This window comes from Balaenoptera borealis, assembly GCF_965194805.1.
Source record: "Balaenoptera borealis genome assembly, chromosome: 4".
In the NCBI taxonomy this organism is placed as follows: Eukaryota; Metazoa; Chordata; class Mammalia; order Artiodactyla; family Balaenopteridae; genus Balaenoptera; species Balaenoptera borealis.
In genome coordinates, this window is record NC_138861.1 from 63,705,057 (window position 1) to 63,721,231 (window position 16,175).

A 16,175-nucleotide genomic window follows, 5' to 3' on the forward strand; every position below is an offset into this window, starting at 1 on the left:
ATTGGCATTAAATTTGCTGCCAGTGAGTGCTCAAAAGAAAATGAAAAGTGTATGATTGGAAACTGGAGGAAAGAAAATCCTTGTTATATCGTATCAGAAAGCTTAAAGAAATTGTCCTATGACTACATGGAATGAAGGATTTCTATGTGACAAACTTGTATGTCTAGCTGAGGAAATTTTCAAGCAAAGTTTCAAGATACTGACTGGTGTCTTCTGCTGCTTATAATAAAATGTGAGAGAAGAGACAGTAAAGTGATGGAAGAACTGTTAAACAAAAAGTAACCTGGACTTGATGACTTGTGAAATTCACAGTCTGTCCAGATTGCAAAAGAAGCTAATGTTAAGAGAGTCACTGTAAAACAAAACAAAACAAAATAAAACTGCTCTGGAGAAAAAGCCAAGATGGCTATAGAATCTTTTGCTAATACCTCAGAAAAATCAAAAGATCAGAGTACTCAGTCACACAAAAGACTCTTTGGAGACATTGAGGGTATGAATCAATCAAACCAGAGAGCATAGTGGAAGTTATCCTTTCTTCCCCATTTCCTCCTCTTTTGAACTACAGTGTCTATAATTGTTATGCTAGATCTGTCACCATTATATTTGGAGAGTGGAAAACATCTTCCTTAGTTTCACAGGAGAGGAATCATTCTCCATAATGAATCATATCCAGAGCTTCTCCCATACCTGACTGAGATGATATGAAGGATGAAATTTGGGACTTTGAGATCATGCTGTAATGTGTTGAGACCTTTAGAAACCTTAGGAGGAAGTGAATATATTTTGCACGTGTGATGAACATGAATCTTTGGGGCCCAGAGGATAGACTGTGGTGATCAGAATAATGGCTGACAAAGATATCTAAGCCCTAATCCTCAGAATCTGTGAGTATATGTGAGCACCCTTGGTGAAAGTAACTTTGCAGATGTTATTATAATTAAAAACTTTTGAGGGGAGGGAAATATCTTGGATTATCCAGGGAGAGCCCATCTAATCACATCTAAGATTTCTCAAAAGTAGAGAACTTTACCTGGCTTCAGAGGACCAGAGAGATGACAAGATGAGAAGAAATCAACTTGCTGATGCTGAATTTGGAGATGGAGGAAGGGGTTGGAATGCAGGTACTCAGGGGAGAAATGCACCAGGGAATGCAGGCAGCCGCCTGAACCTGAAAAAGAAAAGAAAATTGATTACCCCCTAAGCCTTCAGAAGGAAATGCAGCTCTGTCAACACCTTGAGTTTATTCCACTGAGACCTATATCAGACTTCTGATCTAAGAAGTAAATTTACAAGGTTTAAAGTTCTGAGTTTGTAGTAATTTGTTACACCAGCAATAAAAAAAAAAAAAAAAAATTAAAAAAAACTAACACAGAATTAAATTCTATGATTCTGTACTTCTAATCATGGAATAAAAACATTTCTTTATATAAACAGGTTCTATAGAGATACAATGACAAGAAACCTAACACCTTAACCTAACATCCATTCTAAAGATTGATCACTGGAATGATCTTGGTATAATTCACAGACACAAACACTGAAAGTTAGAGTAAGAGTAAAACCAATCTGAGAAATAATATTTCAACAAGAAACCATTTAACATTTGCTACTCTGAAACATTGGCTCCTAAGTGCTAATTACTTCTCCTCTGGAAATTTTAAGAGTTTCTACATTGGTCCCCTTATTGAGTGGTTCTTTCATCTCATATCTACATTCTTACAATCTGCCATAAGAAATTTTCAAAAATGAAATAAGGAAATATCTCTCCATGACTCAAAACTTTCAAAGACTCCTCACTGTCTACAGAGCAAAGTCTAAATATTTATATTACCACTGCGAATTGCTCCTCATACTCTGAGGAAACTGTGTTCCTTCAGGCTTCCATGCTTTTTCACGTTGCTTTCTAAATCTAGATTCCCCCCCACACCTATTATACTTGACAAAACACTAGTCATTACTCACTCTCTGCACCAACATCACTTTGTGAACATCACTCTTTTACTATTCCAGGCAGACTTATACTGTATCCTACAGGGATTTATAAGGAGCTTTATGAACAGAACAGTCATAACTAAAATAATGCCTCCTTCATGGGTGTACACTAGCCATTTCCATTTCCATTTCTAGATTTCCAAATTTATATTTCTCCTTTATCTCTTTCCTCAGTCTCCTGGAAACCAAAGCTTATATCACTCACAGAATGAATGTTTACTTAGAATCTGTATCCAAATCCTTTTTAAGGAAGATTCTCCTCTCATTTCAGGTCAATAGATTATTGATAGCATGAAAACAAATCTATCCCATGACATGCATCTTTCCCTTCCTACTTCTAATTTGATGGGAATTCCTGGTAAGATATTTTTTTAAATATAACTTACCTGGACTACAAAGGCAGGATACAAAACAAAGTTCAGAAGAAGGTACTTAGAGGATAAATACTTTCTAAGAGTAAGTATTGAGGAAGTATTGAAGAAGTGAGAGAAATATAAGGAATGTTGCAAATGTTCAGAAAAGGAAATGATCATAATTCAGAGGTAATATTCTTAAATAAAGGAAAGTAACCAAAGTTGATACTCAGAGGATACCCATGTTTGGATAAAAAGGAAAAAAGGGAAGGAATAACTATAGCCAAAAGAACAACAGCAAGCTAAATGAAATGGAGCTAATAAAACAGGTGTGAAAATATGGAGAAAAATGCTTAGAAATGCTCAAATAAATCAGAATATCCTTGTGTTGACACATGCTGCTTTCGTATCTGGAAACTCCCTACATACAAGGTAATTTCTTCTTAGCCTAGAGCCAGTCACATTTACAATGATACTGGTATTTATTTTTCACACATAGAGGCACAAGATCATCTATGCTTTTCTTTATCTATTTGCTTTCCAAAGCCTCTGAACTGGAGATTAGCTTGCAGAGAAATTACGAAGGTGTGCTCTTGGAAAGAGTCTTTATCTCATAGTCATTGTGACCTTGCTATGTGCCAGTTATATTTTAACTACTTAATTGACTCCATCCTGGATATAAGTGAGAGCTATCTCTGCAGTAAAGAAAGTTTATGAAGAAGGTTTGGATTTTATCAAGATGTCTAAGACACGGGCTTCTCCTCTTGTGCTTTCTTTTTATTTCGGCTGTGCATCTTGTGGAAAGGTGCTGCTGTGGCCAATGGAATATAATCATTGGATCAATTTAAAGACAATATTGGATGAACTTGCTCAGAAGGACCATGAAGTGACTGTGCTAGTATCTTCAGCTTCCATCCTTGTGGGTCCCAATAAGCCATCTACCCTTAAATTTGAGGTTCACCCTACATCCTTCACTAAGAATGAGCTTGATTTACTTTTTATAAAATGGATCAAGATATGGACATATGAGTTACCAAAGAGTACATTATGGGCACATGATCCAAAGATGCAAAAAACATATTATGAATATTCTGATACTGTTCAAAAGCTCTGTGAGGATGCAGTTTTGAACAAAAAACTTGTGAAAAAACTGCAGGAATACAGATTTGATGTTGTTCTTGGACATGCCATTTCTCCTTGTGCCGAGCTGCTGTCTGAACTACTTAACCTACCTTTGGTCTACAGTCTTTGACTTACCACTGGCAATACATATGAAAAATTCTGCGGAGGGCTTATATTACCTCTTTCCTATGTACCTGTTATCATATCAGAACTTAGTGACAAAAGGACATTTATGGAGAGGGTAACAAATATGTTGTATTACCTATATTTTGACTTTGCATTTGAGACTTTTAACAAGAAGTAGTGGGATACATTTTACAGTGAAGTATTAGGTAAGTCTGGTTTATTTATTACATTTTCCCTCTAGTAGATGGAAAGAAACCTTACTTCCTTTGTGTGGGTTACAGTGTATATGTGTGTATATATATATATAATTTAAAATAAAAAATAACTTGTATTTTCTTAGTTTTAGTGTCAAAATGGAAATAGAACAGCTTCTCAGTCAAAATTTATCAACTATTCAAGAAAGTATGCAAAGTAATCTAGAACTGTGTGACACTGGAGATATCCCTCCATTTGACAATAATATTCCAATATGTGAATATTCTTGGGACTTGTTTATTTAGAAAGCTACATACTCACTGTGTTTTCGATAAATCATACTGTCTGTTATTTATTGCTGTAAAACCAACCACCCTAAAACTTAGCATTTAAAAGAGCAAACGTATTATTTGCTCATGATCCTATGAATCAGCAACTTGGGCTGAGCTCAGGGAAATGTTTCTTCTTTGAGGCTTGTCTGGACTTCTTCATTAGCCTATGGTTAGTTATCAGTTTGGCTGCGGTGGAACAGTCCAAGAAAGTGTCACTCTCATGGCTGGGATTTGGCAGATTGGCAGGATACTGTGATTGTCTCTTCCATGTGACCTCTCCAACAGAAAAGCTTGGAATTTTTCACATGACAGCAGAATTCTAGAACAGCTTGTATGAAAGTTTTAGGCCTAGATTTGGAAGTCACACAATGTCACTTCTACCACCTTCTATTGGTAAAACAAGTCACAAGGCAAGCCCGAATTCAAAGGGTGAAGAAGTAGCCTTCACCTCTCAATAGGAGGAGTTTCAAAGACTACATAGCCATTTTTAATATACTATAGTAAGAAACTTCATTAAATATATTTAAAAATCAAGTGAAAGTCAGTCATGAGCAAATGTAATTTTAAACCTGGGTCTAGTAAAAAAATCTACTTCATGTACAAGAAAGTATGACACTTTGTGTAAGCTTTATGTTTACTTGTTTTTAAAATTAAACATTTCTATGAACTCATACCTGAGGTTCCTTTCAGCTTTCAGCATCAAAGTCTCTGATATCTCTCTTCTAGATTCAGTTCTTCTATTATTTTAATATCTCTAACATCTCCATCAGCTAATATCTCTATTAAGAAGGAAAATTTCTTAGTGTGGATGAGTTGTCTCTGGGAATTATACAGTATTATTCCTTCCCTCTCAATGTATTAAAAGTCATTTGCTAAGTAAACCTAAAACACTGGGGATTAATATTAGAATTATCAATGTCTGCTTTCTGATTCTACAACACTGCAGTTTGAAAAATGAAGCAAAAGGCGAAGGTCCAGTATATTTTTCATATCTGGATGATTTCTAATCTTGATTCTGTGAGTACATTCATTCAACTACAAATATTTATTGAGCTTCTTCTTGTTCATGGTGGGGTGGAGCACAGAAGGAAATTAGTAAATATTTATTGAGAATTTACTCTTCTCCAGGAAATCTTCTACATCCTTTACATTTATTAACTCATGAGAGACACACATAGAAATCCTGTTCATAGGCACTATTATTCTCGTCATTTTATAAATATGGAAACTTAAGTAAGATAACCTACTCAGGTTCTCTTGGGGAAGAAGTGATGGAGATGGGGTTAAAACACAGCAGTCTGGCCCCTGGACCTAAGCACTTGTATATTGCATTAACTGAAAGAAAAGCATGAGACTGTAATTTCAAAATTCCATGTACGATTTGGAGAAGCATTGTGCTAAGCACCAAGTGTGCTGCAATATAGAAGACCAAGAAGATTAGTTTTTCTTGATGTTGGTGGTCTTTATAACAAACACTCTCCATAGTCAGCATATACCGCTCAACTAACCAAACTTATCTTTGCCAGGAGAGATGTTCCCTCATCACCATTTACTCATAGGTACATATAAAGCATCTTTTTGTTTGGGAAGTATTGTAAAAATTTTAGAAACTTAAGAAAATTATCCCTTCCAAACTTATCTTAACCATCCTTGACAGAAATTCATAATTACTCTCAATGCCTAAGAATATTTACAAGGTAATTTACAATTACAAAGGAAATAAATATCCAAGTTATATAAATATTAATCTTCAAATACATATATAGTGTATGAGGTTATAGGAGGTAGTGGATTGGAGAATAGAACCAAGGTCAAAGTCTCAGGAACAAATTCTGCTAAAAATTAATCAAGAATCACAGATCATAGAAAATAAGCTCTTAGATGAGATTCCATTGCCAGGGCATGCAAGGTAATGTGAAGGAAAACAGAGCATCAAATGCCAAACAATCAAAGTAGAAAGCTGGTTGGTGAATGAAATGGGAGGATGAGTAGGCCTATCTGGAATAAAAGACTAAACAAATAACCCAAAGACCAAAGTTTCTAAGATAAAAATTAATCAGGAATCATAGGTCATAGAAAATAAGCTCTTAAATGAGATACCATAATAAGCACATGCGCAGCAATGGGAAGGAAAACAGGGCACCAAATAACAATCAAAGTAGAATGCTGGGCTGTGAATGGGGTGGGTGCATTGGTCTGTGAGAATATGACTAAGCAAATAATCCAAAGTCACGAAAAAGCTTAGAGAAATTGTAGGTAAATAAGGGGACAGAGGTGAAAGTGATTGACACAAATAGACTTTTACAACCAAGGCAGTTTTCCAGTCTGACTTTCCAGAAGTTTTATGTCATTCCTTGAACAAGAAGCCATCACAGCATTGCTGATTTATTCTAGGAATAGAAACTAACAAAGGAGATCCTTTGACCAAGCTATAAACACTAAAAAGGAAGATATTTCAGCTTTTTTCAGGTGAGTCTCCTTTATCACTCATTCCCACTTGCTTCATAATATTTATTTTTAGCCTTTCCAGTATTTATAATTTTTCTGGAGACCAAAGAGACAAGTTTAGATATGGGAAAACACTTCACAGTCTGAATCATGAGATACTTCCTTAGCCTCCTATCCTTTCTAGGCAGTTATCAAGCAGCCTTCTCTTTATATTAGATTGTAGTAATTGATACAGTCAGAATGTTTCAAATTTCCTAGGACAGAAAAAATAAATGACATAGAGATCAAGGTGAAAGACATCATTTCATTTAGTGCACCTCATTCATCATGCCCTTTCTTGATCACAGATGGTCCAAGAATCTAGTCCCACAGTAAGCTTTCTTCTTTAAAACATACAAGAAAGGGTGAGACTCTAAGCTATGGAAGGGAAGGCTATTGATTCTTAGTGATATATGCATCGTTAGTGAAGCATCTCAAACCACTGGGGTTTCTCTTCTCGCCTTTCTCTATACCCCTAAAGGAAATTCAATCTCCTATGAGTAACCTGTTTATTCTCTGGTGGTTAGCTTAGTGACACTGGAGACCAGATGGAAACAAGTGTGAATAGTGCAAATTCTTCATGCTGCAGGTCCATGTTTAATGTGGAAAGTCATTAATAATCTTTAGAAAACAATCTCTATGGGGGTGAGATCAAGTTGATGAAGTAGGAAGGCCCTGAACTTACCTCCTCCCATGGACACACCAAAATAAAACTACTCACAAAGCAACTATCTTTGAGAACAACTTGAGGACTAGCATAAAAGATTGCCCACGACTAAAGATATAAAGAAGGAGCCACAACTAGACAAGTAGGAGGAGCAGAGATGCAGTCTAACCAGGACCCACACCCTGGGGTTGGCCACCCACCAACAGGAGGAATGTCACAACCACAGAGGTCCTCCTCCAGGAGAAAGAGGTCTGAGCCCCCACTTCAGGCTCCCCATTTTGGTAAGATAGGCCCCCAGAATGTCTGGCTTTGAAAACCAGACGGGCTTACATTCGAGAGAACAGGAGAGTCTGTAAACAGAGATTCTGTTCTCAAAGTGTGCCCACAAAATCTCACACAGTCTGAGTCCCAGTGAAGAGGCAGTAGTTTGAAAGGCACCTGGGTGAGACCCACTTGCTGATCTTGGCGAGTCTCCTGGAGAGACATTGTGCAGCTGGGACTCCTCCTAGGGATGGAGACTCCGGTGGAAGTCATTTTGGGGATCTTGTTCTACCATGCTGACACTGGCACTGGCAAGCACAATTTTGGAAGCCTCCCTCTAACCTATTAGCACCAGGGGCTTGCCTGCCAGTGGGTCCCTGGCGGTCACACAATGCTGGGTCATCCCTGGAAGATGGGGATGCTCAGTTAAAAAAAAAAAAAAAAAGTTTAAAATGTTAGAGCATTAAGTAAAAATGCACAAATATCATGAACGTGATACAAGCCCAATGCTATGCAGGAAAATGACCATTTAGAATGTAATATTCATCACATACTTAAATAATTACAGAGAGATATTGACTTAGAATTAAAATCTGTTAGTTAACTTGAACTTGTAATACATAAAACAAGAAGTAATCTTTAACAATTATTTGAACCTGGCTTCAAAGGTGCAGAGGGGAGAGGTTATTGTAAGCTATGTAAGTCTCTCACTTAACATGTATTTTTTTTTCTTCTCTTTTTTCTGTATATATGTTTGTTTAAATTATAAAACACTGGCATTATTTGTTCATCTTGACCAACACAGACTTGAAGCTTTATTGCTATATCTTGTAAGAAAAAATGGATACAAATTCACAAATTTACATATATTCCTTTTCCTATTTTCTTTTTCAGGAAGACCCACTACATTGTGTGAATTGATGGGGAAAATTGATATTTGGCTGATAAGAAGCTATTGAGAGTTTGAATTTCCCCACCCACTCTTACCAAATTTTGAATTTGTTGGAGGACTCCACAGCAAACCTGCCAAACCACTGCCTAAGGTAAACTGGTCTCTTGAATAGTTTTCCATTCCCAGTCCAAATACTGTCTTATGGAAAAGACATGGACAATATATAAAATTTCTTCACACCATGCCCTAACTTATTATGTGTTTCATGTTTTATTATCACTGAAGATTCTGAGCTACATAATAGTCATGAAAAGTAAGAGAGAAATGCAAGATTGTGTGGATATAGCCACTATAAAAAAGTCTTCCAACACATAAGAAATGATAATTTTTTTCAACAAATGTGTATTCTTTGTCTGCTAGATACCAGATTCTACACTCTGAACTGAAGAAGGAGGGGTGAATGAAATAGACACTGTTGTAGTCCTTAGGGATATTATAGACTGGTCAGCCAGAAAAACTATAAATGTTAAACAGTTATTTACAATAAAGTACAAATCACAAAATGCATAAGACTGAGGTAATGTGGGAGCTTATCTCTTGTATTTTATTAAAGTAAATTGCAATGAGGTATTTAAAAGAATCAAATTCTGATAATGCAATATTAAAAGTGGAAATATGTGAGAGTATTCAAAGGTTATGGAATCTGGTGCTTTAATATATGGTACTATGGTAGCTAGGAAATATACAAAAGCCAAATCCTACCGGTAGTGCCTTTCCTATAAAATATGGATGCACCAGAAAAAAAGAAGAAAAATGAGGGAGGGGGTTTACTTACCTATCTCATTGGAGTGGTGTGAGAATAAAATGGTCTAATACAGTCATTCCTCATTATATACAGATTCTGTATTTTCAAATTTGCCTACTCCCTAAAACTTATTTGTAACCCCAGAATCAATATTTGTAGTGCTTCATGGTCATTCATAGATATATACAGAGCAGCAAAAAAATTACTCACTGGACGTGCATGTTCCCAGTTGAGCATTGAACAAGGCAATTCTCTGCCTTTTTGTTGCAGCTCTCACACTATAAATAAGTGTCCCTTTCAGGTCTAATTAATGCCACATTTTTGCATTTGAGTGCTTTCTGTTGGTGATGTCGCTGTTTAGAATGGCCCCCAAGGAGAGTGCTGACATGTTTTCTGTTGTTCCAGAAAAGAAGTAAGAAGGCTGTGATGTGCCTTAGGAAGAAAATATGTTTGCCAGATAATCTGCATTCCGTTCCATGAGTTATAGCACTGTTGGCTATGAGTTCAGTGTTAATGAATCAACAATGTATGTTAAACAAGGTGTTTTAAAACAGAAACACACATAAAACCAGCTTATGTGTTGAGCAGTTGACAAAAATGTTGCGACAAGAAGCTTGGGTGAAACCAGGAGCAATGATTCATTACTCACTAATGACATGTTTGTGGCAACTTTATAGAACATAATTACTGAGAATAAAAAGAATCGACTGGATACATAAAGCCTTTACACAGTCCCAAGGACATAGTGCTTGATAAATATTAGCTATTGTGACAAATTGCTTAGTGCCCCTTTTGACAAAAGGAATTTGTCTCAGAAACCAAAGTAAGAAGAAGAAAATGTTAAAATTGTATTTGAAGCTTTAAGCAGTCTCACTAGTATCTAGAGTGGAGGGATTCCTTCTGATATATGCACTTGTGTATGTGTCATACTGGCAAACTCATGATAGTTTTCCCAAAAAATTTGTTCTCATCATATTTGAGATCAAAGAACTTCACAGCACAAAATAGAACAGAAATTATTGTATCCTGATAATACAATTCATGGAAATAAGCCTCTCTCAGGAACTGGTTGTAGTGGTGCATTAAAAATCATCCAGTAATGCATAAATTAGATAAGATATAGTTCTATTTCAATCATGTAAACTGCCTGATCTCACTAGCTAGGCTTGGAAACAAATATAGTAAAGTAGATATCAGAGAGAAAGTGCCTAGTTTAGTATTAACCTGCACAATAGGCTACAAATTTTAAAATGTAAATGAAAGTTTTCCATAACTTTATGTCATGAACCCCAATTAGTTCATAGATAGCCTGATCAGATGTTTTACCCAATAAATCACACTCTCATGGAGTAAAATCCACCCAAAATAAACAGTTTACAGGCAAAATCTGTCACATTCATTATGTCATAGCATTAATTCCCTTAAAATATCTGGGCCATGATCAGAAATAAAATTAAATTTATACTCAAAATTTAAACATCCCATATAAAAATAATGATAATATATGATATTGTAATTTCATTAGGTTTTGAATGAAAATAGAAATAAACTGCAGGAAGTTTTGAAAAGCTATTTCCTTAAGAGAGATGAAATTAATATAGCATGCCCAGTGTTATCAGAGCATGAGGTAGAAAGAAAAAGGAAATAATATTTTAAGATAAGGAAAATTTCTTTCATCAGTCTTTTTCTCTTTCAGTCAATTAATGTAATATCACCAGAAGTTTAATAGATCAGAATCTTAGCTGAGGATTAAATTTAGGGAACCTGTCAGTATTGGGAATTTGAAACACCAATAAATAAAGAATAAATTGTGATTAATAAATTCAGAGTCATTTATTTATACATAGATGATTTAACAAGAGCACTTTCCTTCTTTTACCAAAGCAATTATATGTAACCTCATAATCAGGTTATATTATCATATGTAGCCTTTATAATCAGGAAAGCCTGTACACCAAAAGAGACATCCTGAAAACTGCCAAGAAGAAAAGTAGACCAATTCAGTAACAAATACACTGGACATAGAATGACATAAAAATTCAAGAAGCCGAGCTACAGACAGACTCTCTGTTAGGAATTCAGGTCCTTTTAAATATTTGTCTTTTGTCAACTCCTCCAAACAAAACCAAAAAATAGCCAAACAAACAAAAAAAACCTTGTTGATCAAGCAAGGCTGGGTTTATTTGACTTATTATAGGAAACAAGAACAGCACTTTGACAGAGTTTTATTACTTTTCAGCAGAGGAAAGTCAGGGGAAGATAATTCTAAGGTGTTGGGGCCTGGTTGGTGATATCGAGGAAGAATTTGTAAAGTAAGGAACAGTTTCGGACTGGGCAAAGTTCAAGGCATAACTTTGGATTGCTGGACACAGTGAGGTCAGGTCTTGAATTTTGTCCTGCTGAGCAAGTCACGTGTTTTAATAAGCACACTATTTTACTTGGTCACAATCCTGTCATCCTGGGACAAATTACTAAGTCATTGTTGCTGGAACTTAGCATTATTTAACACAGAACTAGAAAAAAATTCCTGGTCCTGCTATTGTTTGAGACATGGAATAAAAATTACACTGTTTTCAAAACTCACTTAAGAAAATTAAACCTGTGCTGTCACAACGTAAAATGTTCTTCACTGGAAACTTTCACTTTACTGTTGTCTCTTGTTGATAAGTAACAAATAAATCACCATACTTGCCTAGTAGTCAATGATTATACATTGATTAAAGAAAATAGATTTCATATTACACATCTCTTTCCAAGGGGGGTTTAATGGTTTGGCATGTTAGAAGATGAGGCATTCTAACCATACTTCTCTCTTTAGAAATGTATGTATTCCTTTCCTTCAAACAAACTAAAAAAGGAATGAATGAAACAAACAAACAAACAAAACTCTCTCTCTCTCTTTGCTGATGCCCCTTTGTTGTACAACAAATTATTTCTTTTCAGGAAATCGAAAAGTTTGTCCAAAGCTCTGGAGAAGATGGCATTGTATTATTTCGTTTGGGCTCAATGGTCCAAAACCTTCCAGAAGAAAAGGCTAACATGATTGCATTGGCCCTTGCCCAGATTCCACAGAAGGTATGATACATTGCCTTTGTGCTGAACAACTACTTGAATGACTCTCTTTAATGTCTATGGAGTGGATCCATTAAAATAGTTTTTGCAAGGGGGAGAGAATTTCATAACACAATTAGATCAAAATGAACAGGTATATCTGTTTTTCTTTTGAAGTCAGATTTTAAAATGGCGCAAGGGGACTCATGTGCTTAAATATTCCAACTCAAGTTTTACTTTGTTCTCAGAGACACTTCTATATTGGAGGTTATGTGTGAGGTTTCAGTGTTATTAAGTTAATAGTAAGAACATAAGAATGTCCAAACCTTACCCCACGAATGATCATTTTTTCCCAGAGGAGTTCCTGGGGGACTGTGGAAGTTCTGAGCAGCAAAGAGGCATGTGTTACAGTTCAGTTAGTAGCTGCACTCGATATTCAATATTCAAAATAGAATTTTGAAAAAGGCTGAGTTGGAGCATAAAGATTCAGATCCTTCCTCCTGCTCCTGCTCTCCCTTTTCCCAAGATGAAAAGAGCATATATCTTTTTTTTTTCTCTTTTTTTTTTTAAACATCTTTATTGGAGTATAATTGCTTTACAATGGTGTGTTAGTTTCTGCCTTATAACAAAGTGAATCAGTTATACACATACATATGTCCCCATATCTCTTCCCTCTTGCGTCTCCCTCCATCCCACTCTCCCTATCCCACCCCTCTAGGTGGTCACAAAACACCGAGCTGATCTCCCTGTGCTATGCGGCTGCTTCCCACTAGCTATCTATTTTACATTTGGTAGTGTATATATGTCCATGCCACTCTCTCACTTTGTCCCAGATTACCCTTCCCCCTCCCCGTATCCTCAAGTCCATTCTCTAGTAGGTCTGTGTCTTAAAACCAGTCGTTGAGTAAAAGACCAAGAGAGACCCCTGGGAGCCATGCTTTGTTTCCCGTTAAAGCAGAAAAGGGTGACAGGAAGAGGCATAGGCTCTGAATTTAAGGTCTCTTAGTCCTGCCCATTAACAACTTGGCCTAATCAACATACAGTTCTGATCAATTGGATTAACAGCTACTTTCTCAGAGGTGGGGAGGAAGAGGAGAGGCAAAAACTGGAAAGCATGGGGGTAGTTAGGGTTAGCACAGAGAAAATTACAGAAGCGCTCCCTGGTAAAATCCTATAGTTACTTATATGACAGTATAAATCCATCTGGGCTCTCTCACTAGCTGTGAACTACTTGCCACCTTCAGGCATGATTTAAACTGCCACAAAACAACCCACACAACTTTTATCTTCTACAGCCTGGAATCAGGCTGACTGCCTTGACAAGTAATAGACAACCACCTGCTTTAAAAAAAAAAAAAAATTGCCCCACTAACCTAGGATTCCTTGGGATCTCATCCCATTGAGAAGTGAGAATTTCAGCATCCATGAATTCTTTCGGCTGGATATAGCATGTTTGATACCTTCTAAATTAGTGTTTTCCATTGTATAAAATGCAGTTATATCTCCTGAAAGCATAAACTGCTAATTTGCCTATTTTAGCATATAATGGTCAGTGAAAATTAATGTGACATTGTCTTTTTTAAAATTTTATCACTTGTATTATTCTTCAGTTCCTAGCTTTGCATAAAAATAGGTAAAACTGTGCATGGATAACTCCACTCTTAGTAACTTTGAGGGAAGAAGACTAAGATAACGTCTTGAAAAATTTATACTTAAAAGATTATAGGAGATTGATTCAAGATGGCAGAGTAGAAGGACGTGCTCTCATTTCCTCTTACGAGAGCACCAGAATCACAACTAACTGCTGAACAATCATTGACAGGAAGACACTGGAACTCACCAAAAAAGATACCCCACATCCAAAGACAAAGGAGAAGCCACATTGAGATGGTAAGAGGGGCGCAGTCACAATAAAATCAAATCCCATAACTGCTGGGTAGGTGACTCACACTGGAGAACACTTATACCACAGAAGTCCACCCACTGGAGTGAAGGTTCTGAGCCCCACGTCAGGCTTCCCAACCTGGGGGTCCGGCCACAGGAGGAGGAATTCCTAGATAATCAGACTTTGAAGGCTAGCAGTATTTGCTTGCAGGACTTTGACAGGACTGGGGGAAACAGAGACTCCACTCTTGGAGGGCACACACAAAGTAGTGTGAACATCGGGACCCAGGGGAAGGAGCAGTGACTCAATGGGAGACTGAACCAGACCTACCTGCTAGTGTTGGGGGGTGTCCTGCAGAGGCAGCAGGTGGCAGTGTCTCACTGTGAGGACAAGGACACTGGCAGCAGAAGTTCTGGGAAGTACTGCTTGGTGTGAGCTCTCCCAGAGCCCGCCATTAGCCCCACCAAAGAGCCCGGGTAAGCTCCATTGTTGGGTTGCCTCACTGCAAACAACCAACAAGGAGGGAACCCAGCCCCACCCATCAGCAGACAAGTGGATTAAAGTTTTATTGAGCTCTGCCCACCAGAGCAACAGCCAGCTCTGCCCACCACCAGTCACTCCCATCAGAAAACTTGCACAAGCCTTTTAGATAGCCTCATCCACCAGAGGGCAGACAGCAGAAGCAAGAAGAACCACAGTCCTGCAGCCTGTGGAACAAAAACCACATTCACAGAAAGATAGACAAGATGAAAAGGCAGAGGGCTATGTACCAGATGAAGGAACAAGATAAAACCCTAGAAAAACAATTAAATGAAGTGGAGATAGGCAACCTTCTAAAGAAAGAATTCAGAATAATGATAGTGAAGATGATCCAGGACCTCAGAAAAAGAGTGGAGGCAAAGATAGAGAAGATGCAAGAAGTGTTTAACAAAGACCTAGAAGAATTAAAGAACAAACAGAGATGAACAATACAATAACTGAAATGAAAACTACATTAGAAGGAATCCATAGCAGAATAACTGAGGCAGAAGAACGGATAAGTGACCTGGAAGACAGAATGGTGGAATTCACTGCTGCAGGACAGAATTAAGAAAAAAGAATGAAAAGAAATGAAGACACACTAAGAGACCTCTGGGACAACATTAAATGCAACAACATTCGCATTATAGGGGTCCCAGAAGGAGAAGAGAGAGAGGAAGATACAGAGAAAATATTTGAATAGATTATAGTCAAAAACTTCCATAACATGGGAAAGGAAATAGCCACTCAAGTCCAGGAAGCACAGCGAGTCCCATACAGGGTAAACCCAAGGAGAAACATGCTGAGACACATAGTAATCAAATTGGCAAAAATTAAAGACAAGGAAAATTATTGAAAGCAGCAAGGGAAAAACGACAAATAACATACAAGGGAACTCCCATAAGGTTAACAGCTGATTTCTCAGCAGAAACTCTACAAGCCAGAAGGGAGTGGCATGATATACTTAAAGTGATGAAAGGGAAGACTCTACAACCAAGATTACTCTACCCGGCAAGTCTCTCATTCAGATTTGACAGAGAAATCAAAAACTTTACAGACAAGCAAAAGCTAAGAGAATTCAGCACCACCAAACCAGCTCTACAACAAAGGCTAAAGGAACTTCTCTAAGTGGGAAACACAAGAGAAGAAAAGGACTTACGAAAACAAACCCAAAACAATTAAGAAAATGGTAATAGGAACATACATATCGATAATTACCTTAAAAGTGAATGGATTAAATGCTCCAACCAAAAGACACAGGCTTGCTGAATGGATACAAAAACAAGACCCATATATATGCTGTCTACAAGAGACCCTCTTCAGACCTAGGGACACATACAGACTGAAAGTGAGGGGACGGAAAAAGATATTCCATGCAAATGGAAATCAAAAGAAAGCTTGAGTAGCAATACTCATATCAGATAAAATAGACTTTAAAATAAAGAATGTTATAAGAGACAAGGAAGGACACTACATAATGAACAAGGA

At 37.0% G+C, this 16,175-nt stretch overlaps 1 pseudogene across 1 annotated transcript; it reads left to right on the forward strand.

Annotated features, from left to right (window-relative positions):
- The first annotated feature begins 40 nt into the window (after positions 1–40).
- Positions 41–15,802, forward strand: LOC309627952 (UDP-glucuronosyltransferase 2B17-like; annotated as a pseudogene). Its single transcript has 3 exons — positions 41–3,799; positions 8,430–8,578; positions 12,176–15,802. The product of its transcript is annotated as a UDP-glucuronosyltransferase 2B17-like (transcript).
- Positions 15,803–16,175: the final 373 nt, after the last annotated feature.